Here is a 24,031-nt window from a genome sequence, read left to right on the forward strand (position 1 = left end):
GAATATTGGGGAACAGTGTGTTTCTCCAGGGCCCATCAGCTCCAAGTCGTTGTCCTTCAATCTGGTTGTGGAGGGCGCAGTTCAGCTTCAAGTCCAGTCGCTGTTTTCAATCTTTTGTTGCAGGGGGCACAACCCACCATCCCACAGGGGGATTGAACTGGCAACCTTGTTAAGAGCTCGTGCTCTAACCAACTGAGCAATCTGGCCGCCCCTCCGGAAGCTCAGCGGCAGCTCGTTGTCTTCAATCTAGATGTGGAGGGCGCAGCTCACTGGCCCATGTGGGAATCGAACAGGCAAACCTGTTATTCAGAGCTTGTGCTCTAAACCAAGTGAGCCATCCAGCCACCCCTATCTAATTTTATTTTGTATCAAGGAAATCTGGATTCATAGAAATAGTTGCACATGCTAACAGTGTTATATAAGTACCGTGAGCTAACCGATCGGGCCATTGGAGCTCCAGCATATGCTAACATTGTAAAACAAAACCTTGTTTTACGATCATAGGATGACCTTTAATTTATCTGATCCAGGAGCCGACAAAGGGTAAGATGAGACTTTGCCTTCAAAATGGAATCACTGTTGGCTCCAGGACTTCATCCTCCTGGATTTCAGGGACTCAAGGAAGGAGTTCCTGAGGGAGTTTCTGTCTTCACCACAGGGTGGAAAATACTTTACAATGTATCACATAAAGTCTGGGCATTGTTGGTCTCCAAAGTTTTCAACTTTAATGTATTGGTTTTGTTGTTGACACTTGTTCCACTTTGGTACCAATGGTAACTCTGTAACCCTGAACCCCCCCAGATGAGCTTTTCTACTTAGTAAAAGTTAGAAGTATCCCTCAGGAATAGTGCTTTCAAAATATATGAGGCATAAGAACCCATTGAGGAACTTGTGGAAAATGGGGTGATCCCAATGCATGGTGTCCTGAAGATGCCCACTTTGGGAGACGCTGTCCAGATGACGTGACTACCCGGCTGACTTTGGGAGGGAGCAGACTCTGGGCCCACATGTCTTACCCAGTGGCGTTGTGTGGGATGTGGCACTGTGTGGCACCTGTGAGCGGGGCCATGTGCTTACTGGTACAATTTTACGTGAGCAGACGTGTGCAGAATGGAACAAAACAGAACAAAGCAAGAAAGGCTGGGGTAATTGCCTTGTAATCAATGACACATTTATAAGGAATTCAGATCTTTATGCAACTTGGCAGGGGCGAGTTCATTCCGAGGTATATCTAGAAATGTGTTCCTCTGGCCTCAACAGTTAACACTTTGTTGTCTCCAAAATATTAATGGTGCACAGAACACGTTCTGGGGTCTTTTTTTTTTTTTCAATCACAGATTTTTAAAAAGCAGTTTTACTTAAAAGCACTTAAAAATGCGTACGAGGGCCTTGGACACACTCAACAACCAGGGACTGTCTCGACTATATCCTAACAGCATCCCAGGTGTGATCTCAAGAACCCTCCAACTTGCCCCCAGCGCTAGATTCTGTGGTTATCCTCATTTTACAGTTGAGAGCACTGAGACCTGGAGTGGCCGAGCAACTTGCCAGCATCGCAGCTCCTCGCAGCTCAGCTGCCTTCCCCACCCTATTTCCCCCCACTTCTCCTGTTTGCGATGCTCCAGCCAAGCGGAACACTCCCCTCTCTTTGGAGAGCAGGATTTCTTGCCTCTGGGCCTTTGCGCTCATAATTTCCATCTACCTTGGCTCAGTTAGCTATCACTACCTTCCTCCTGAGAGTTTCTCCTCCTCTGGGATCACTGCTGTCCCTTGGTGGGAGGTGAGTTCTCTGTCTCTTCTAGACTCTAGGTCCTTGCAGAGTCTTCCCAGGAACATGAGCAGGACTGAGCAGGACCCTGACCCCCTTCCCCGCCAACCCTGCACATTGGAATTAATTATCCAGCGAATGTCTGTAACAAACAGACTGATTTTTTTTTTCCTTGAAAGAAGCATGTATATCACTGTATAAGAATATTTTACTAGCATTACAACTATAGCTGGATGTTTTATTTTTTTTTGAGAATGTTTTGTTCTCTGTGAAAGTGTGTTTTAAACTGGGCTGTTGGTTTCTCCTGGCTGCTTAATGGGAACTGGCTACTAAAGGACTAACCTGGTAGCCTTGGTTCCAGAGCCAGTAATGGGCACGTTTTTGTGGGGGAGAGGGAGCAAGGTGGCTGGTGACAAAGCATGACCACGTTAACTGCTCAGGTACCAAGCACTTGCCTGCACGCCCAGAGTTGCTCGCCATACTTTTACCTGCTTCTCCCCATTTACTCTTCCCCACAACCCTGTGAGGAGGGCTCTGTCAGCATCCCTGTGTCACAGACCTGGCACAGGTGCAGAGAACTGCAGTGATTTGCCCAAGGCCCCTTAGTGGGGAAGGAGGAAGCAGGACTTAAGGCCCAATATGACTGAAGGAGGAGGCTGGATACAATGTTGTGAAATGTTTGTGGGGATCAGAATTGGTTTACAGCTGGCAAAGGGGAGCTCTCTTTAAAAAAATACTCTGATAAGCTGCTGGGATAGAAGGAGACCCAAAGAGTTCAGCCACAATATCAAATTGCTGGGTGCAAGAAAATGAGAGGAATTTTGGTTTTGTCCTGAGAAGGGAAGAGAAAAGAAGGGACCCTTCTCTGGGTCACTTGGCAAGGTAATGACCTCTTGGGCCAGGAGGCCAAAAGGGCTCAGGAGGTGTCTCGTGTTTCTGGGCAGTGCCAGGCTCGAAGCCACCCTGTGGCATCCAGTCTGCAGGAACCCCTGCTAGTCTTTTAGTTCTTGGTGTGAAGGGGGATTTGTGGGAGATGTGGGCGAATGGAGAAGTGATGATGCTGAGGACTAGTGAGCGTGTGGGGAAGAGCAGGAGGCTGGAGGTAGAGGTGAAAGATACTGTTCAGAAACCTTGGGAAGGACTCTGGTTCTTACAGGACGTGGAGTACCAGTGTGCGCTGAGCTCCCCCAGATCTTAGGGGGCTGGAAAACCCCAGCTGATGACTGACAAACTTTCAGAAAGACTTCCCTGATTTCTCAGTCAGGTGCGGTGCTGCCTTGCCGCGTCACCCACTCTTGGGTTCCCGCAAAGTCACAAAAATCTGGCTCCAGGAGCGAGCCCCGTAGACCGCGACCTGGGAGCCCCTCGGGAATAGCGACCCCAACCGCCTTCTCGGCCAATTAAGTAGTCACTCCCCCTTGGATTGACAGGGAAATCCGCCAATGACGCCCAAGGGAGGTCCCTTTTTGTGCGCTAGGGGGCGTGCCACCTCCACTTTCCCATGGCCCAATCGGGCGCCGAAGGAGCTGTGGGGCGGGGCTCGGCGCCCCACAGCCAATGGGACGAGCACAGCGGGTGCGGCGTGGGCGGAGCGCTAGGCGCTGGCGGCAGAAGCGGCCACGGCGGGGCAGGGCAGGGCCGGGTAGCGCTGCCGGAGCGAGTGCAGGAGCCGGGCGGGAGCCGGAGCCGGAGCCGGAGACGCCGTCGCGGCCGGAGCGGAGTGCGCGGCGGGTCGGGAGGCGAGCGGCGGCCGAGGTGAGGGACGCGCGGCGGCGGTTGGGGCGGTGCGGGTGGACGCGGGTGCGCTGGTCAGCGGCCGGGCCCGCGCCCTGTCAGGCCGCCGCGCTCGGAGCGGAGGGCAGCCTCCGGGGCCGCGCTGCTGGCGCGCGAACTTCCTGTCGCCGTGGGAGGGGGTGTGTTCAGGGCCCCAGCGCGCGCCGAGGGGTCCCTCGGAGAAGACGTCTGGGGCATTCGGAGGGCGGTGGGCGGGCTTGAGGAGCGGTGGGAGCCGCCGGGAGCCGTGGGGGGCGCGCGGGAGAGAAGTGCGGGCGCGGGGCCCGCGGGGTCACAGGGCTGCAGCAGAGGGGGAGCGGGCGACTTCAGGAGCAACTTCGGAGCGGCAGCCACGGGGAGAAGGGAAGCCCAGGCGTGCGGAGAGGCTGTGGGGGACGCGCCGGTAGGCGAGGGCGGCCGGGGAGACGCGCCGGACGAGAGGTGTGGCTGCGAAGCGCCAGTTGGAGGGCAGGGCTCGGTCCACGGGTGGCCTGGAGGGAAGGGGCGGAGGGAGCAGGCAGCACACAGACGCGGATGCGCTTATCTGGGGCTCTTTGATGACCGTCCTCCATTTCCTTCCTTTGCACCGTCTCTGCCCCTGTCCTGGCCCTACAGGGGGGCGGGGGCAAAGCCTTTCCTCGTGAGCAGGTCCTAGGGCCCGCGGACAGGCCGGGCAGGCTGGAGCTGTTCGCCCCTGTGCCCCTCGGAGTTGTGCCAGACTGTCACTGGTTCACAGAAACGTGAGCGCCCTTTCTCCTCCTCGGGTTTCCGAGCCTGCCGGGGCATCCGGACAGGTTCACGATTGGAGAGGGAGAGATTTCTGCTACCGATTTTCTTTTCAGACGGAGTTGGTCCGGGGAACAAGCTGTGCTGTCTCCTTGGGACCCACACAGCTGCAGCCTTTGAGTATTTCTTCTCTGGTGGGGTGATAGAGGGAAGGTGTGTGTGCCGTTCCTGGGCCGTCTCTCCTTTTCCCCAACTGCCCTGTGTTTTTGTGGTTGAGGAGGGTAGGCAGCTCAGTGTCCAGGGGCTGGCTATTCATGGCACTGTTTACCAAACACTCCCTGGCTGTCCTGGTGAAAATCGAGAGACTGGCTCCAAGAATTTAAACGTGAGCTGCAGACAGTGAACTCACGCCTTCCTTCCCTCCTCTGCAGTTACCCCAATATGCTGAAGTTGCATTTTAACCCTCCTAGGAGTGCCGGGTTGGAGGCCAGGGCAAGGAAACCGACCAGGTGGGCGCTGTTGAATGCCAGCCGGCTCTCATTCTTGCCCCAAACGTTCTTATTTCACTTGATTCATAAGCCTGCCTGCAGCCTCCTCAGAGAGGCATTGAATGGGAGCCAGTGCAACTTAGGTTACTCGTGATTCACACGGGAAACTCTCATTTGTGTGCATTTAAACTTAATTCTGGAGTTTGGCAATCTCCTTGGTGAGGTTATGCTAGTTGAGATATGAGGCCACTACATCAAAAACTTTTCTGTGGTGTGTTTTTCTTTTAACAATTGTCTTGAAGCTTTAAAGAAACTGGCCATTAGGCTGATGATATTTATTACTTGGGAAAGTAACATAACACAGAGGAGTAGATGAGTGATTAGATCTGCACTCTTTATTCACTTTTTGGAGAAGAATACAAACATTTGAATGGAAATGGCATTCTTAGCTCATGCTGTTTGAGAACTGGAACTTTATTACTTTGTCTTAAATGTATAAGAGATCATAATATTGAAACCTAAAAGTATGCATATGTAAGAAGCAATATCTGGAGTTTGAACACAGTCTGCTTCTGGGAAATAAGGTTGGCTTTCCCCAGTCCTGATGACCAGGCCATTTTTTGGGGGGTGGGAGCTGAGGGGCGTTTGTCCTTAATCTTTTTGTTTCTTCTCTGTTCACTTCAAAGTCCGTACACACTGAGTTAAGAACATGATGTGCAGACTTCCTGCTTCTGATGGGGTCATCTGTTGGTGCAGGATGTTATGGAATATCAAAAAGATTGCATAGATTCCTTAATAATAGTAATGGCACCTTGCCTTGTGTTTAGAGATCCTGCTAGCATTTACCAAATGTTCTCTGGCCACTCTCGCCTGAACCGCCCAGCTGACTTGGGCCTGTCTTATCTGTGGAGGCCACCCTGTGGATTATGGGGTAATGACCGCCTTCACATGAGTGATAGTGCTGGCTCAGTTTCTTTCCAATTAGATTGTTTGGAACTGCAGCTGCATACCTGAAGGCAGCAATGCCTTAGTTACGACATCAGTTTGCATTCCACAGGTGGCTTAGCTACCTTTTCTTCTGGCCCTGGCAGTGATCCTTCACATACCTGGAAGCATAGTCAGTGCCTGAAACCCGACTCCTGATTGGTCCCAGTGGTGGTCCCGGGGATGGCAGTGTAGGAATCCCTCCACTACTTGGTATCAGTAGGAAGGAATTCCTTAGTATTCAGACACTTATGCTCTCTCTGTCTGCCGACTGGACAGAAGAATTCCGAAAGTATTCTGTGCAGGGCAACATTCTCGGCATCTGTGAGTTCTAAAGGTAACTAACTAGCTGAGGGGCAACTGCTATCTAAGAGCACAAGTTTTGGTATTTTGATTAAAAACCCACATAAAACAACAGAAATCCCCCTTCTTTAATTATGTATTGACTTGCATTTATCCTCATGATTGCACATTAATCTGTTTGCTTAATAAAACAGAGCCCCCTATAGTCTTTTTTTTGTTTCCTTGAATAAAATATTTATTTAAAAAAATTGAAATATATTTGGCATGTAACATTGTGTAAATTTGATCTTTTAAAAATTTCAATATTAAAAAACCATTTGAGTGTTTCTTGGCTCCAGGTATGAACTAGACAGAATGAGAACATAGAAATGCATAAAATGCAGCCTCAACTCTCAAAGACCTCAGCAGGAAGCCTTAAGAAGGAAGAAGAAGGATAGAAACTTTGCTATAATATTAGAAACCACGTGTGCGGTGGCTTGTGTAACACACTCTGTGGCTATATGAGCTTTACGTGACTTTCTCCTCCCTAGAAATGTGGGACGATAGAGTGAGGGGAACATGGATGGCCACCAGCAGCCTCGGCTCTGTCCAGCCTTTCCCTGACTGACCCTGAGGCCTAGGACGATCATATTATCTTAGGTGTCAGTTTTCATGTTTGTACAATGAGGGGCTCAGAGGTGCTTAACCTTCTGAGAATCTGATAAGTGGAACTCCAGCCCAGAAAGCACACATGTGGACAGCTTCAGAGGCTCGGACCCAGATCAGCAACTCCCGGATCCGCTCACCTCTGATGTTCTGTAAGCCTATTTTCCCGGTCATCTTTGAGCTACTAATAATGAGCTGTATTTACAGAGCACACATTCCAAAGCATTTCATCTCTCATTTTTTTTGTCCTTAAAACTTTTCTGAATGGTGTAGGTAGTGAGAGCTGTTCTTTTTTGTGAGGAAGAAAGGGGTACCGGGCCTGGCCACCACTTTGGTAGGCTCACACAGCCCAAGGCCTGCCCTGGGAGCAGAGCCGGGGCTTCTGGTTGCCAGCTTGGGTTTTTTCCATTAGGTTTTGTTTCCTAGGTGGTTGTCATTAGGAGTTATGTTTGGCAGTGAAAATATCCCAGAATGTGTCACTTGCAGAGGAAACTATTTGTTCATCTGCTGAAAGGACTGTTTTTTGTCTGAATTTGGATCACTAAGCACCTTTCTGCCAGACCTTCAAAAGGTTACTGATTTCGTTTTTATTTTTTTTTTCTTGCCGTTTTTTCCATAGGGACACATTCGTAGGACTTGGAGGTTTTGAGCAGACTTGTTTAATATTTATCGATTAGAGAGTACATTGAAACGATTACTTCTCAGTTGCTTAGCACTTGAGAAACTTGTGAAATAAACGTTAAGTGAAAATTCCAAATATTTGACTTGCCTCATCCAAATATGTCCTCAACAGACAAGACGTTCCTTGCAGCCTGGAGGCCCCTCCCTGGGCCCAGAGCTGTTGGGTGGGTGTGAGAGCTGGGTGTGGAGTGTGCCAGTGACCATGGCAGGCCAACAGTGGCTTCCTGTGGCTTTCTGCCAGATTCTGAATATTTTAAGGACTGATTTTTTTTTTCCAGTGTATTGACAGCGCAGAGTCTCAGCTACATAAAGAGCTCATGTATGCAAATGCACACTAAGCTTAAAGCCTCACAGATGTTGGTTCATTGTTGATGAAAAGAATCATCCATCATAAAGATGTTTCAGATACCCAGATAGGGAAATCAGAGGCTGGTATGCAGTAGGTATCACTCAAGTGTGTGTGCGCCCATCTGTGTCCTCCTGTCATGTTACGTCTGATACCTGGAAGGAGATGGGCTGACGTCATTCTCTGTCCAGGCATGGAAAAGGGTATTTGTGCATTTTTTTAGGATACCCGAGGAGGAGGCAGAACCGCACAGCGCCACTGACACTGCGTATAAAGCCTGATGTCATGTGTCAGCTTCCCTAAGCCAACTCCATGGAGAGAAGAATTGGTGGAGGTATAAGGCAGTCAGTGAATTCTACATAAAGTGGTAGAAATCACCAAAAGTAGAAGCCTGGTCAGGAAATGAGGCGGTCCGAGAGCAGGGCCCAGGATGCAGTGTAAGCACCAGGCTGCTGCCACCGTGCCGGGAAGCACACGGCGAAGCTTTGCAGCAGGTGAAGCACAGGAGTGGCTGCAAAGCCGCCTTCGTTAGCTCTGTGAGTGTTATGAGCATTGACTCTTGCCGGGAAGGTTGCGTCTGTAGTCAGCCCTTCTCGTCCGCTGACCTCCAGTCTGTGATTTAAATACTGGTGGAGGGCAGAGTTGTCAGCAGTGAGCTGAGGAATGCCTTTCTTCAGTGAGGCTGCTTTGTGAAGTTTCTGCTGTTTATTTTCATTTCGCTCTCTGGCTGAGAGGGTTTGGAGGGAGTGTCTGTGGGTCGGGGGAAGTGGATGCGGTGGGTGACGGGGGCGTCCTGGCCACTGCGTGCGCAGTGCCCTGGCTGCTGGCTCCACACGCAGCTCTGCGATTTTGAGATGAAGGTGACTCGCCAACTCTAGAGGCAGCTCAGCCAGGAGGCGGGCCTAGACGCAAGCACATTTCCTGGTGACGGTAGCAAATCGGAGTGTGGACAAAGTAGAAGCGCCTGAGGGGGGCGGCTCTGGCTGCCCTCAGGACTCCGCAGAGAGCCGACCTTGAGGGAGGTGACTTTGCAATGGTTTGGCCAGACCCGCAGGCGCTCTCCAGGTGGCCATGGCTGGCAGGAGAGGCCAGGCGGAGGTGCAGGAGGCGCAGAGCTGGAAAGCACCGTGGGGTGCAGTGGCTAGGTGTGAGAGGAGCCACGGAGGGCGGAGGGATGGAAGGCGGGTGGGCAGCTTCAGGTGGTGTCACCTGCCTGGCACACCGAGCTCGGGTGTGGGCCCCCTCCTCGAGGCTGGAGTTCAGTGGGAGCTGTTTCGGGGCAGTAGACAGCAGGCTGAAGCTCTGTGGAGAAGCCATATCCATGGAGCAGTCAGGGATGCCGACGGGGGAGGGCGATTCAGGCGGCTCATTTTGACGAAGCTCGCTAGTCTCCAGAGGCTTGAGCACTGCCATCCATGTTCCTACGAGGCAGTGGCCGAACGCCAACAAACGGGGCTTCCGCAGGCGGCTTGGCATCAGTCTTGACTCAGTTTCTTTGCCTGCAGTTAGGTTTTTGGTTGCTCGTGCAGCAGCTGCCTGGGCGCTGCTTCTCTTTCCACGTGGTTTATATTCACAGATCATGCGTTCAGGAGATCCCGGTCACTGCCATTCCTGCAGAAAAGCTGATGCTGCCGTGGGGATAGGAAAGAGGTACCCGGGTCAGTCAGCAGCCCTGGGCTCGGCTTCTGCTCCACCAGTAGGGAACTGCGGGGCCTGCCTTGGCCACATGCGCCCCCATCTCCAAAGCCGGATGCTGACAGCACCTTTCCCATACGACTGAGGGAGGGCAGTGTGACGTGATGGACCTGAGACCCCAGCACCCACCTGTCCCTTGTCCCTGGTCCGGCTCAGTAATTGGGGATTGCTCCAAGTGCAGTGTCTACGTAAGTGAATTTGCTAATGAAGCGAAATATACTGTCTTTAAAGTGCCCAGTGGATGTTATGTTATCCAATTCTACTGAAATTCCTTCTAAAATGTGTTATCCTTTTCTCCAGCCGAGTATAGTTTGACCTCTCTTGGTGACGTGGGGTCACAGGATACTGTCAGGGGTGTTGACGTGGGTGAGGCCGCTGGCCCTGCGTGGAATGCTCCCATCCTGGTACCTACAGCCCGAGTCCTCTGCTCACCACCTGCACGTTCCTGTCCTCTTTGCTGGGGTGCAAGCCCCAGGGTGGTCATGTCCTCTCTGAGTTTTGAGGGAGCCCTGCCACGCAGAGGCCTTGCTCCCTCTGGTTGGTGAGTCTGCGACTGAGCTGAATGTCCCAGGTTATAGAAAGCCTCCCCCTGTGCTGATATGGTGTGACTTAGTGACTCTCAGCATTGGAAGGGCACCTTGTGATGGTGACGATAACTCATAACTAGGTGATGGAAAACACAGAGCTTTGCAATAGCAAGTTCTGAAGCTGTATGGACACTGATCACATGCGTACAATATTGTTAAAATAATAGACAGCAGAGTGTTAAGGCTGGAGAATTATGGAACATTTCTTGTTTTCCAAACTGTACCATGGCCCCTGTACTTTTGGAATGAATATTTAAGTCGTAGCTTGACTTTATAATGAAAATAAATACATAGAAAAGCAGCTTGGTGGCAGGCATTTGCAGTTTACCAAGAACTTCCCGTAGCCCTCATTTTGTTTTCAGAGCAGCCTTGTTGGTTTGCTCCCCTCGCCACTGTTCAGAGGAGAAGAAGGGCGTGGAAGGGTAGGTGGTTTTGCGTGCGGTTGGTGGGCCGGGACCCCACCCAGGCCTCAGTCCATGTCCGGACTGCGGGGGGCCTAGCGGGGGCCTGCGGACGGTCTTCCACGCACAGAATCAACTGTGGTGGTAGTGTTTTGAAGTTTCCTATTCCATTGAATGAAATTTTATTATTATAAAGTGATGCCCGAGCCGTAGTTTGTGAACATTTTCATGTCTTAAACTACGTTTGTGTTCCATTGTACCCAATTACACTGTCGCCAACTGAGCGCGCCACGTCTGTGAGTTGTGGTCTTCAGAGGAACCACAGAGCAGGCCTGCTCCCCGCCTGGACCTCCAAGCCGCTGTTAGTGGGTTTCGTAGCTGACTGGGGCTGGAGGACAGAGCTGGCCGGTCCGGGTGCCCTGTGGCGTGGACATGCCGATGTTTCCATTAAGGAAGCAGTTGTGACCTCTGCCCCAGCAAAGGGTCACCAGATAAGGAGTCTGGACAGGTGCCAGTGACGGGGTCGGGCGGGGGGGGGGGGGTGTTTCTGGGACAGGCCTCCGGGTTCGGGGGTTTCAGAGAGAGCATGCAAGAAGCTTTACATTCCTGTTCATTTAATTCTCACACAAGACAGCATTCACCCCCCTTTCAGAGGGTAAACCGGGGTTCTGAGAGGTGGCATGACCTTCACTGGGCTGCCGTCAGAGCCGACCCTCAGCCTGACGCTCATTTCACTTATTTTGTTCCTCGAATAAGTGAATTCTGAGTCACTCGCCTGCAAATATGAAAATAATCTCTAAAAGTTAATCTCCGCCTCTCAGAAACCAGGCAAGTTATGTGGTCTTTTGTTTAAGGTAGGCTGTATGCCTGCAACTAACTTGGTTAAGAAATCTGAAAGTTTGTAATAATTTATACAGCAGGGAGTTGAGGGAGGAAAGGGAGAGGCTTCTAAACAGCCTGGCTGCTGGGCGTGAGTCAGGGTGGTCGCAGCTCGTCCACCTGTTTACCTGCCCACCTTCTGCTGCCACCACAGCTGCCCGGGCATTCCTGGCTTAGGTATACCATTGCCTCACCCTCCACCAGCTGCATTTGAAAGATGTCGTATTCTAATAAAAAGCAGTTTGTCCAGGGAGAAGAAATTACATTTCTGTAGAGCATTGGTTTTGCACACATTTTGTAAAATTGTGAGAGTGTCACATTTTCTTGACATTGTGCTATCAAATGAAGATTATGCAAGTAAATTAGAGCTGATGTGTGTTTTTATGCTTGTGATAATTGTCATTTTTGTGTCAAAAGGCTTTTTTTTTGCTTTCTTTTAGGTCTTTTAAATATTGAAGATACAACATAGAAAATAGAGTTTTCTGAGTAAAGAACTCTTTTTATAGTTTACCTCCCATACACACGGGGATTTATTATGTATTCAGAAGCAATAGCTGCCACCTTTGTTCGAAGCTTCAGAAGGAGTAAGAGGTGCGTTAGCTCTGTCCTCATCTGAGCTGACTAGTCTGAACGTGAGGCACTGCAGGTCGTGAGAGGCAAGGTCACGCAGGTTGTAGCCAGGGCACAGGCTTTGAAGCCCACCCTGACCGCACGTGCCCAGCTCCATTTCACTGAGTGACGTTGTTACCACCGTGTTATTTAGATTCGCTTAAATATTCTATCATACATTTTTCATATTTTTACCATTGTCTTTAAAAAGATGTAATGGTTGCATAATCCTGTAATGAGGTTAAAGCAGTCCCCTAATGCTGGACATTTTAGGTTATTTCCACTTTTTTTGCTATTGTAGATGAATTTGCAGTTTATAATTTCATTTTTCATCTGTGTCACTAGTTCCTGGGGATGAAGTCCCAGAAATAGAAGATGAAAGGAGCTGCATGTCTTAGAGGGTTTTGAAACCGGCGTTGTCCTTGTGGGTTTATTTTTCTAATATTTATGGGTAAAAGTGTTGAGGGATTCTTTCTCTAAGATGCCTTGGCCTTTGGAACTTCCAAGTATCTGTGAGATAAGGAACTTTTGTGAGAGTTTCTTAAATGAGTCACATTTCCTTCCAAAGTTTCTGGATATCATTTTACTCAAATTAGATGCTTTACTTTTATAAGCAAGAAACAGCCTTTGCAAAAGTCTTTCCTGCTTTCTTTATTCCTCACCTGAGCTCGAATTCTCCATTCCCAGGGTGGTCAGTGTTTGTGGCTGCGTGCCTTCATCGCTCAATCTCCGTGTACTCTGAACACAGTATCTCTTAGAACGTGTTCTTGTTTTCTTTACTTCCAATCTGAATATTGGGAAAGACTATGCAAAGTTGTTTCCCGGGTCATTCATACGTCAGGACGGCTGGGGGCTCTTGGGATGCCTCTGGTTTTGCCTGAGTCCCCTGTAGGTAGAGGCTGCTCTCACGGAAGGTCCTCCCTTTCCCCGAAAATAAGACCAGGTCTTATATTAAGGTTGGCTCCAAAAGACGCATTAGGGCTTATGTTCAGGGGATGTCATCCTGAAAAATCATGCTAGGGCTTAGTTTCCCGTAGGTCTTATTTTCTGGGAAACACTGTACCCTGCTCATTGCTAGACAAACATCTCAGAGAACATACTGGGAGGTTTATAGTGTCGGCTCTCACTCGCCTTGGTTTTGTTTGTTTGTCTTACTGTTCTGAAGTCACCATGCCGTTCGTTCCCTGTGTTCTTTCATGGCTTGGTTTCTGTTTTCTCCTTCCACCGCCCTTGAGGCATTCACCCTCAGACCAAGTGGAGTCCTTTTCCTAGTGGCTGATTTTCCAGGGTCTGCAAAGGAAAACGTGCTTAGCAGGGTCAAGGGGGAGCCCCCAGGCGGAGAGCAGTGGCCGACCTCAGCTCTCACCCTTGGGTTCCTGCCCTTGGACTCCAGCCGTTTCTTCTTTATGGCCCCCCTTCGCCCCCCACTGGGGCTGCTTCCCCTGTAGTTCGCTGGCCACACCATAGACAAAAACTCTTTTCTTGGTTCCTCTTATCCTAGCTAAGAAAGGCTGACATTCACAACAAAGCAGAAGGCATTACTATATAGTAAGGTGGGAATAATCACAACACAGAAACATAAGAAGAGTTTTGCTTCCCAGGCGCAGTGGGGTTTTGGTGCCAGCACTGCAGGGCCAGGCTGACTGTGGGCGCTGCCCAGCTTCCTGCTCCTCTTCACCCGGGTTTATTCTGCCAGTAAATCCGAATTTTAGAGGAATGCTTTTTGCTCTGTGCTTGGCATTCTGTGTTTTTATCACAAGCATGGAAACTGTACTTTGCCTGGTTTCCTCAGATGCCGAAACATGTCTAGGTTGACTATTGCCTAGGCAACTGGCTGAGCTGTTGGTTGTGTGTGTGGTGAAGGCTCTGGCAGGGGCTGGACAGAGGCCCCAAGTCATCCTGCGGCTTCTCAGCCAAGCTGGAGGGTAACGACCAAGCCGCAGGGGCACAGGCTCTCGGCTTCCGCTTGGACAAAATGACTGAGACTGGGTCTCTGGGGGGGCGACGGTGTGTCGCCTTGTACGAAACCAACTGGCGCAGTTTGTGAATTCCAGACTTCTCTCATTGTGTTATCTCTACAGCTGCTTGTATTTCCTCGTGGGTTTCTTTCTTTCCTTTCTGCTCTCGCAGGTGTGGGTCTGCAGTTGCCCTGTGCTGCCGGTGTGTGCAGGACTCAGGACGGCCAGAGCGCTGCGGCTCATCTCCTGCGCTTGAATCCCAGCGCTGCAGTTTATTGGGGGCTCGTGGGCCCGTGTCCGCGTCTTTCTGCACCCCACTTTCCCCACCTCTGAAATGGGGATACGGATTGTGGTGAGGACTGGTTGAGTGATGATATGCGCCACCTGTGGGACAGGGTGACCCCTAAGCGCCCCCTGAGTACAGCCGTTGGTGTGCCTCCCAGCCTTCCGCCATCCTGCCACGTGCCGCTTCGGTTCCTGCCTCACAGCTGAGGAAACAGTCTCCCAGAGGCTTAGTAACTCCTCAGACCACATCTGCCTTCCGTGCATTGGTGGTCCCCACGGGGACCCTGGCTCTCCAGGGTGCTTGGGGGTGATTGCAGAGGGACTCTGCTCAGTCAGGGCTCTGTCCACCAGGCGTAGTCTGTGGACGGCATTTTTCCTGGCCCTGTACACACACACACACACACACACGCACACCCCATTTATATGTTGCGTGTATAAATGACGTGGTGCTCATGATGAATAAAATACCAGTGCATTTCAAAACGTGTGTGTATAGTTAGCCTATTGTCATCTTGATTTCCTCGGTCATTGAATGCTGAAAGTACTATCGTCTGGGGAACTAGGGACCTTGTTGATCTTAAAAAGGGTCTTTTATGTGGGGAGAGATCAGTAGATGTTTATTGCTGACCGTTTCCTGCCCTGTGTATATCCTTCTGTCTGTCCAGCATCACAGATCAGGGCATGTTGAGGAGACGGAGTCCGCAGTGTGGCTGGGCTGCGTTGTGAAGTGGGAGCAGGTTTGGGAGCTCAGAATCCATGGCAGTTTCAAACAGGAGGAGTGTTGTGAGCACCGAGAAGGTCCTCATGGCCCCGGGGCCTCGAGGCATTCTGCTGGGTCCTCGGTTCTCTGGAAGCATTGATTCTGGCTCACCCTCACCTGTCTCTCCTACGGGCCCTTCATGGTACAGTGACAAGTCCTGCTCCCTCCCTAACCTGGGGCTCTAGTTGGAAAGGACATTCCTGAATCCATACCGCAGACTTAAAGGCTAGGCCTGCCCATGGCTCAGCCGGTGATCGCAGGGAGGCCAGCCACTGAGAACCTTTCGTCTTCTAGGAGAGCTCTTCTCTTTGTTAGATTTTGCTCTACTCACTGCCCTTTTCACCGGACCTTGGTCACTGGTGTCCTGAGACACATGGGTGGAACCCAGCAATGTTTTTTGACCTGTGTTTGGGTCTCAGATCTCCTTCAGAATTTCTTGGAAATAGATTCTCTCCCGCCAAAATGGATGGAAACATTTTTGCGTGCAACTCTGGTGGGTTCATACATCCCCATTCACTTAGTCAACAGATATTTGAATGGCATGTATCAGGCACAGTTCTAGGCAGTGAGTTATAGGAGGGATGCAATAGACCAAGATCTCACGTTCTCAGCAGCGTGTGGTCATGACCCCGAGGAAGCCAGCGCCAGTGGGCGGAGCTTGCAGGCCTCGTCCACCTGCGTGGGGAGGCTCCCTGCCCGCCTCTCCGTTTCCTCCCGGCTCTCACCTTCTTGAACAGGCTTTGTCTTCTCCGTCATTGTCATAATGATTGTTGAGTATTTAATATTTACTGAGGCCTCTTGTATGCCAGGAGCCCTCCTTTTCCATGCACAATGACACTTATGACAGCTTTGTTTTGCGGGTGGCAGGCTGGGTGTGAGAGGTGGGTGACAGGCCTCGTAGCTGGGCAGTGGGTGTGTGCCTGTGCCGTGGGTCAGTGTGCCGCTTAGTGTTGTGGAATTGAGCACGCCAGGCCTGAGGACATCAGCAGAAACGCCAACAAAAAATTAAATGTGGTGACCATTTGGTCCTGGCCCATCTCCATCCTCTGACTGGTTTCTCCAGCCTCGGAAATTTAAGCTTCACCTGCCGGTCACATCGAATTGCCTTGTCAGGGATGGAAACAGGAATGGAACGTGCTTTCAGGGTGGTAGACGTTATGGACACTTGAAGTTACCAAATACATGTATTTACTGTTAGCAGAATTACATAATCCCATCCTCAGTCCCAAACAATTGCCTCGCGAATGACATTTGAAATGCAAATCATTTAGTACTTGGCTGAGGAGCTTTCTATGCACACTCCCTGCTCCCCCACCCCCACCAGACAGTTGTTTTCTTGCTTTAAGTTTTCAGGTACTTCCCAATGGACAGAGTAACTTTCTGAAAAGTTGCTTTACAAAAACTTTGTATCCTCTGTAGAGGGTGGAATGAACCAGCATTTGTGATCTTGACTCAGCCCCTGACATAACAGAATCATTATTTTGACTGGAAGTTTGCAAGCTGGCACCCTGCTGGCATCGACAGCTGCTAGTTCCTTAAATATTTACATTTAATAACTTTATAGCTCTGCTTCCTTCTCCGGCTTGCCACGACTTCATGTCAAACACAAAACTGCGCCTTTGGGGTTATTTGGAAACATGACTAAAGGACAGGATTTAGTGTTTCTAAGCCAACTCCATATGGAGGAATGGGGGCTCTGTGCTCGGCTCAGGCTCCATGAAATGTGCTGCCCAGTCTTTCTTCCCGGGCCGCCGGGTCCGGAGAAGCCCCAAGGTTGGCAGGGGAACGTTCTCCATATGTTATGTGACCAAGGGACCGTGGTTGGTCGCCAAGGCCTGAGAGAGTCGGGGAGGCTTTCCGAATGGAGTTTCCATTCTGAAGGGCGAGGCAGTGTTGGGGGTGTCCAGGTTTGAACCGAGTAAGGTGGAGATTGGGTGGCTGACCAGAGAGCGCCTGTAGGATTTCTGAGTGCGGTGGGGAGGGGAGGGGCAGCTGTGTGGCTTCTTTTCTTGGCTGCAGGGCTGTGGCCCTACGGGTGGCTGTGCCCCACGGGACTCCTGCCCTGGGCCCTCTGCCAATGTGACCCTTCCTACGGGTGAGGAGTCTGAGAGGCCAAGGTTGTGCCTGCTTGAAACCTGTGCCCTTCCCCCCCCGTGGACCCTGCATGGGGACAGAGACCCCAGAATTCCCGTCCCAGTAACCCCCAGTCCACTTAAAAGACCTGTCTGAGCCTCTTCCCTGGCTGCTTCCCACTCCGGGGGACTGTCACTGTGTGCACACGCTTCTGGCTGAGATGTGGCCTCACAGTGGCTGTGTGTGGGGCGTGTGTGTGGATGGAGCTGGGGTGTCCCCGTGAGTGCACTTGCAGGGCACTGCTCGGGATTCCTTGTACATTTGGTGTCTTGAAATAACAGCCCGCTTACTTACTGAGGGTGTTGGCCCTTCCTCCCCCTCCCCCGTTGCTCCTGGCACCCTGCAGAGTTTGGAGGTGTCCTTCTGGGTCTGACAGCTGGAGCTTGGGGAAGTGGGCTCCAGAGCAGACGTGGCCCCTGCTCAGCGTTCTCACCACTAAAGCAGCCACGGGGGGCGGGAGGGGGGCGGGAGGACCACGTGACGTGCACGGTATCTTTTTACCCCGTCTCCTGGTAGGACTCGGCTGCTGAGGTTTTTTGGATTTTGTTAGCATCTGGCACAATTTCACAAGGACTCCAGTCTATATCGTCGTCTTTTTTAGAGCTCGTATTTTATTTTTGCTTTAGCCTGGAAGATTCCCAGCGAACAGTTTTAACGTTGATATACGAAACATTTCCTGCAGCAAAGCACAGATACTCTGGCTCCGAGGTAAACAGCTCTTCAGGTCCCTTCTTTAGCGGCAGGCAGTGCTCCAGGTACATTGTCCTTGTGACTTCTTGTCCTTCAGGAGGAGAGGGACGTGGTGTCTGGGGCGTCCCACAGTACGCATGACCGTCCGGCCGCTGCTGGAGCTGGCGTGCTGCCTCTGCAGGAGTAAGTGCAGGTTGGACATGGAGACAGCAGGGGAAGTGTCCCCAGCCCAGAGGGTCATCGAAGCTACTCTGAAATGGTGTTCTCACCAACGTGAGAAAAGTAAGGACAGCCTGATTCTTATGTTAAGGTTAGAAACCGCCTTTTCTTGGGAAGGGCTCGCTTTTAGTATAAAATTGTGACCTCTGTATCTTTTAGTTTTAAAATGTCCTTTCTTGTAGTGTTGGCGATAAGAGTTTGTAGTTTTTAAAGAGTAGTCTTACTACTTGACAGAATAAAAACCTTGCGGCCTTATGTAGTTTTCCTCCAAACTTTCAAACAATTTGGCTGAGTATAATTAACAGTCAATAAGTTGCACATATTTAAAGTGTGTAATTTGATAAGTTTTAGTATCGTATGAATATGCCCATTTAACCATCACCACAGTCAAGATAATGAACATACGTATTCATCACACCCAGAGTTTCCTGGGCTACTTTATGTCCTTTCTACCTGCCCGTCCTCCCTCCCAGGCAACTGCTGGTCTGCCTTCTGTCACTGGAGGTTAGTTTGAGTTTTCTAGAATTTTACATAAATGGAATCATCCAGTGTATACTTTTCTTAGTCTGGCTTTTTCACTCAGCAGTATTATTTCAAGATTCCTCCATGCTGCAGTATATACCAGTATTTCATTCTTTTTAATCCAGTGTGTGGATATGCCACACACACATACGCAGTTTGTTTATCCGTTCACCTATTGTGGACATTTAGGCTGTTTGTCATTTGGGGCTGTTGCAGAGAAAGCTGTTATAACATTTGTGTACCAGTCTTTGTACAGACATATGCTTTCCATTTCTCTTGAGTAAACACTGGAGTGGAGAGCCTGGATGACATACACGGCCCTGTTTGTTTTCAGTGCTGACCGCCCTGCATTCCCACAGCAGCCTGGGAGAATCCTAGTCCCTCGGCGGCCTCACCGATACTTGGTATGGTCAGGGTTTTGAAGTTTTGCTGTTCGGTGAAGTCTGTAGTAGTGGTTTTCATCTGTGTTTCCCTCATGACTAATGATATTGAACATCCTTTCACGTGCTTATTTGCTGTCTGTATGTCTTCCTTGGTGAACTAGCTATTCAAATCATTTTCTTGTTTAAAAACTTGGGTTATTGTGTTACAGATACTCCTTGACTTATGATGGGGTTACATCCCAATAAACCCGTCCTAAGTTGAAAACATCGTAAGTCAAAATGCATGTACTGCACCCGACCTACTGAACATCGTAGCTCAACCCCCCTCGCCTGCCTTAAACGTGCTCAGACGCTTCATTAACCTGCGGCTGGGCAAACCCTCTAACACAGTGAGGAGACTGTAGAGTATCAATTGTTTCCCCTCGTGGTCGTGCGGCTGAGGGGCTGTGGCCACTGCCCGGCATCAGGACAGGAGGGGATCACTAGCCCGGGAAAAAGAGCAAAATTCAAAATTCGAGGTTTGGTTTCTACTGTATGTGAGTCGCCTTCACACTGTTGTAAAGGTGAAAAGCTGTAAGTCAAACCATCGTAAGGTGAGGACCGTCTGTACTTAGTGTTGAGATTTCTTTATATATTCTGGGCATAAGGCCTTTATCAAATACATGATTTGCAAATATTTTCTCTTAGTCTGTAGCTTGTCTTTTCATTCTCTTCACACTGCTCTCTGAAGAGCAGAAGTTTAAAAAATTTGATGGTCTGTTTGTTCTTCTATGGTTTGTGCTTTTTTGGTTGGTTGCCATAGCTAAAATCTTTGCTTAATCCAAAGTCACAAATGTTTTCTCACAGAAGTTTTATAGTTTTAGGCTCTATATCTAGGTCTACGATCCATTTTACTTTTTGTGTATGGTGTAAGGTGTGGATTGAAGTATGTATTTTTGGTCTGTGAATATCCAATGGTTTCAGCATTACTTGTTGAAAAGTCCCCCAAATTTTGGGGGAAATTTTTTAGTTAGTGAAATCCAAAGGTCTGGGAATTATGGTTCTAGGCGCACAGAGCTCCCGTGTCTCATCAGCTTTATACAGCCTGGCCCTTGCCTTACTTCACGTGTGTCTTAAGCCTCTTGGGAGCAGAGGTGCCGTCACTGAGCAGCGTGTGAGAAAGGGGCTGGCAGATGCCCGCTGAGATTCCATGTGGTCTGTCCCTCTACTCTGGGCCTTTCAGAACTTTCTGGTGGGTGGGTTCTGGGCAGTGTCTCGTTTCTAGAGGTTACTGTGGAAGCCTGCCAGCTACAGAGAGGTGAGGGGACAGTAAGCCTTCTGTGCCTGGGTGGGTGGGGTGTGGGCCTGGCTGGGGATGCACTGCAGCAGAGGAAGGCGGGAGGGGCTGTTCCCATCTGGGTGGGCTGGCAGCGTGTGCCCTGCCCTCTGACAGAGGGAACACGGCTCCACTCTGGGCTCCGGGCCCCCCTCGGGCCAGCTGTGTCACTGTGTGTGTGGGGTATGGGTGCTCACTCTTTTTGCCCTTCAGTCACAGGGGCGTTGGAGCAGCTCTGCCTTTGCACCAGCGCAGAGCAGCTTCACAGAGGCGGTAACGTCTTTGCCTGCTGTTGGACCTGTGGGCAGTTGGCCTTGACCCATATGCTGCTGGTACCGCGGGTACTAGCACTGCTAGTACCGTCACTGGCGCCTAACGGCAAGGGAGCGTTTCCTTTGCTCTAAGCCCTTCAGATGTTACCCATTCAGTCCTCACGACAACCCTGTGGGGTGGCTGCCGCCCATTTTACAGATGAGGAAACGGAGGCACAGAGAAGGCAGATGTAAGGTCTTTGGGCCAGGCTTTCCATTCTGAACGTTGGAGGAGAGATTTGGTTTAACATTTTACATTAACTCTTATGAACCCAAACAGGAGTGGTTGAGGTGGCTGCCTCCTTTTCCTTATCAGTAGTGGGGAGGTTGGCCAATTTGACCAGATTGAAATTCTCTACTGGCTCCCTTTGGCCTTCACAATAAAATCCAAACTTGTGGTCTGGCCCCTTCTTACCTGTTCAACCTCACGTGTTGCTACACTTGCATGTTTCCCTCCCCAAATGTGCTTTCCTAGGCTGTAAATGCCCATCTTCCCATCTTTGCTTGCTAAACTTCTACTCGTCCTTCAAAACTCAACTCTAGTTTCACCCCTGTGCCCCACTCCCCCCAGGGCATCCTGCCCCTGGGCCTGCAGAGTGCAAGGTCCACACCTGCCCGTGCTCTCATGTAAGGTGTGACTGGCTGACAACCTGCTGTCCTCTCCCACTGGGCTGGGAGTAGGGAGGTGGAGGGCAGGGCCTGCCTTTATATCGGAATGCACAGTTCTTAGCTCTCTGCTGGCATCCGATAGACAGGTAGACATTTGTGGGATGAGCCCATGTGGCAGGGATGACGGGGGGACCCTCAGGGATGTCGGGGGACCCCCAGGGATGATGGGAGAGCTCTCAGGGATGATGGGAGAGCTCTCAGATCTCAGGTTGTCCGTCTGTGTTCACCCATGACTCCAGGCACCAGGGCTGCATGGGGAAAGGAATGGTGATGTATTTAAAAAGCATCAGTCAGTGGTTCCTTTACATCCTGCGTGAGGCTCGCATTGACCTTTTTGTCCTCTGTGAGAATGAGTTTTTTGTTCTGTTAAAAAACCTACTGTTTCTTTGACTGTCTTTTAGATCACAGATTTAAGTTTCTACAGTTCCCCCCCAAAAGTATGTGATGCCATTGTAATTTTTATGGTAAGCTAATAAATAATTTGAGTTTTTGAAAATGTTTGAAATGTTGGGGCCAGCATAGATTAGAATGAATCAAGTGTATTTTGGTGTCTCTTATGGAAAGAGAAGGAAGTTTGGCGAGAAATGTTAACAGAGCTGGTTAGTACAGAGAGCTATTTAGAAATATTTTGCTGCATTTCACTGTGGTCCATGTGCTGTAGCAACAAGGTTTTACTCCTGAGCTGCTGTAGCTCAAAGAGCATTTAGACTTTTGGCCCATGGATCCTGAGGCCGGACTCTTACGGGCTGTTGAGATACGGACCTTTGCATTACATTTGCAGTTCATTGCATAGTTTTTCCCTTTAAATTACGAGGAGTCAGGATTAATCGATCTCACCTGCCTACCTTTACTGGGAAGGAGGGAAGGGAAATACGCAGAAGGTCGAGTTGCGTCTTTATGAAAATGAGCTTGAGTTTTATGTGCTTGTGGTCCTGCCCTGGCACATGCCTGACTTCTGACCGTGATGCCAGTGGGGGTGTGTAGTGGCTGCTCCCGAACTCAAGAGTGGGTGGCCAGTGAGGTCCCTGCAGGGAAGAGCCGGCTCTGTTTAGGGGTGTCCTGGAGTGGCGTGACATGGAGTTGTCTGTGGAGAGCTACTTGGCCCATAGGACAACAGTCGTGACCAACGTCCCAGCACCTACTGTGTGGCAGGCTCTTAACATACATGACACCCAGCTCAGTGTAGTGGGGCAAGCTAACACTGTCCCCACCTATTTATGTGCAAAGGAAACAGGCTCAGACAAGTAAAGATACTTGTTCAGGGTCACACAGCCAGTTCGTGCAGAGCTGGGATTTGAAACGGGCTCTCTCTGGCTTGGTCTTTCTGCTGGACCGTGGGGCTGGTGGGTATACCCCACCCTTGAGCTCCTTGGCGCAGCCCCGTCTCTCAGTGTCCAGTGTCTGTGCCAGGCTGAGCGCTTGGCCTCCACTCACACACAGCTCTGCACTGGGGTGTCAGTGGCGATGGCTGTCCTGTGTTCCTCAGATGCTGTGAGGTGTACAGCTCCGGCCTGGTCTGTGGGGGTAGAGGGGTAGACACACCCCAGGCGCAGGGAATGTCTCATTGACTGAGTACCGAGGCAGTGGGGGATTCCACCGCTGTCAGCTGGTGTGAGGGGAGAGTGCAGCCGGGGTTGGTAGTCAGGGAAGGCTTCGTGGAAGAAGTGGAGATGTGTGTATCTCGGTGTGTGTATTCTTTACATCCAGTGAAATTCACTCAAGAAGTGTGGTTCTCAGGGAGTAGGAGTCAACAAAGGTTTTGAAGCAGAAGAATAAGGTGAGATCAGAACTGGGTTTCTGGAAGTTTTTCTGGAACGGATAGAAAAGGATAGAGCTTCGTTGGTAAAGAGGCAAATGTTTCATGCAGTCGCAACTGCCCCTTCTTAGGGCTCTTGCATATGCGGTTCCCACTGCCTGGACTTTGCTGCGAGGCCGAGAGGCTGCTTCTCACCGCTCAGGTCACAGCACCAGCGCTGCCCCCCCCCACCCCCCGCGGGCCTCCCCTGGGGCGCAGTGTGATGGTGCTTCTGGTCCCCTGGACTCCGCCATAGTCTGGAGGTGCCGTGCCCCACATGGAGCTCGGTGTGTGTTCCCTCCGTCCCTCGGTTAGACTGTCACCGTCTCGGGAGCAGAGGCCTGCCCGTCTCCTGCCCTCTTGGAACAGTGCCGGGCTCTGCCAGGCCCCGATGAACCTGTGAAAGAACAGTTGGGGTTTCAGATCCGAGATGCCAGGGGGATCCGAGCTGGGCTGTGGGTAGCACAGCTGGAAAGGGGAGAGGGGCGCCAGGGTCATTCTTTTTAATTCCATTTGATCAGAAGAATGCTGCCTTGGTTTACACTTGTGATGTTTCAGCTGGGTGGCCGCTGCTCTTTCCTGAATAGCTGGGATGTTTGCCAGATGTGCCGACCACTCTGCGGCCGCGTGCGGCTTACAGCGCAGCGTCTTTTTGCTTAGTTTGGATCGCTTTTGCTTTTCTGCTGGGCCAGTTCTCTTTTGCTGGCTATCATTTTCCTCTTTTAAGTCTCCCAGTGTAGCTCCCGGTCTTCCTCTTCATGTTTCTCCCTTGTCTAATGCTTGCTTTTTCTGTATTAATTCTGGAAAATTCAAATCAACTTCGGGTTGCTTGACCAAGACTGCAGAGCAAGGGAATTGTTGATTTTGAAATGGAAGCGCGAGCTTCCTGACCCTGGACATTTGCGGTGGGCCAGACCCCAAGGCCCAGTCAAGATGACCTTGATGTGTCCTCTGCGCTGGTGGTGTGGGCCTTGAAGACAGGCAGCCAGTGGCGCTATATGGACCCATGATAGACGTGAGTCAGGGGAGGGCCTGGTGGGGGTGGAAATGGGGGGAATTGGCCGTGGAATCCGAGGTGAGAATGTGGGTTTGCTCAGGGATTTCTC

General features: G+C 50.7%; 1 protein-coding gene across 6 annotated transcripts in view; it reads left to right on the top strand.

Annotated features, from left to right (window-relative positions):
• Positions 1-3,390: 3,390 nt before the first annotated feature.
• Positions 3,391-24,031, top strand: part of PACSIN2 (protein kinase C and casein kinase substrate in neurons 2) — a 111,736-nt gene continuing 91,095 nt past the window's right edge. For 3 of the 6 annotated variants that reach the window (XM_033116830.1, XM_033116829.1, XM_033116831.1), the window contains exon 1: positions 3,392-3,523. The gene's annotated coding sequence lies outside the window, so the exon portion shown is untranslated. Of the gene's footprint in view, positions 3,524-17,892; positions 17,994-24,031 lie in introns of those variants that run through there. The other 3 variants (XM_033116824.1, XM_033116826.1, XM_033116827.1) reach the window with 3 other exon arrangements.

Source organism: Rhinolophus ferrumequinum, chromosome 10 (assembly GCF_004115265.2).
Source record: "Rhinolophus ferrumequinum isolate MPI-CBG mRhiFer1 chromosome 10, mRhiFer1_v1.p, whole genome shotgun sequence".
In the NCBI taxonomy this organism is placed as follows: domain Eukaryota; kingdom Metazoa; phylum Chordata; class Mammalia; order Chiroptera; family Rhinolophidae; genus Rhinolophus; species Rhinolophus ferrumequinum.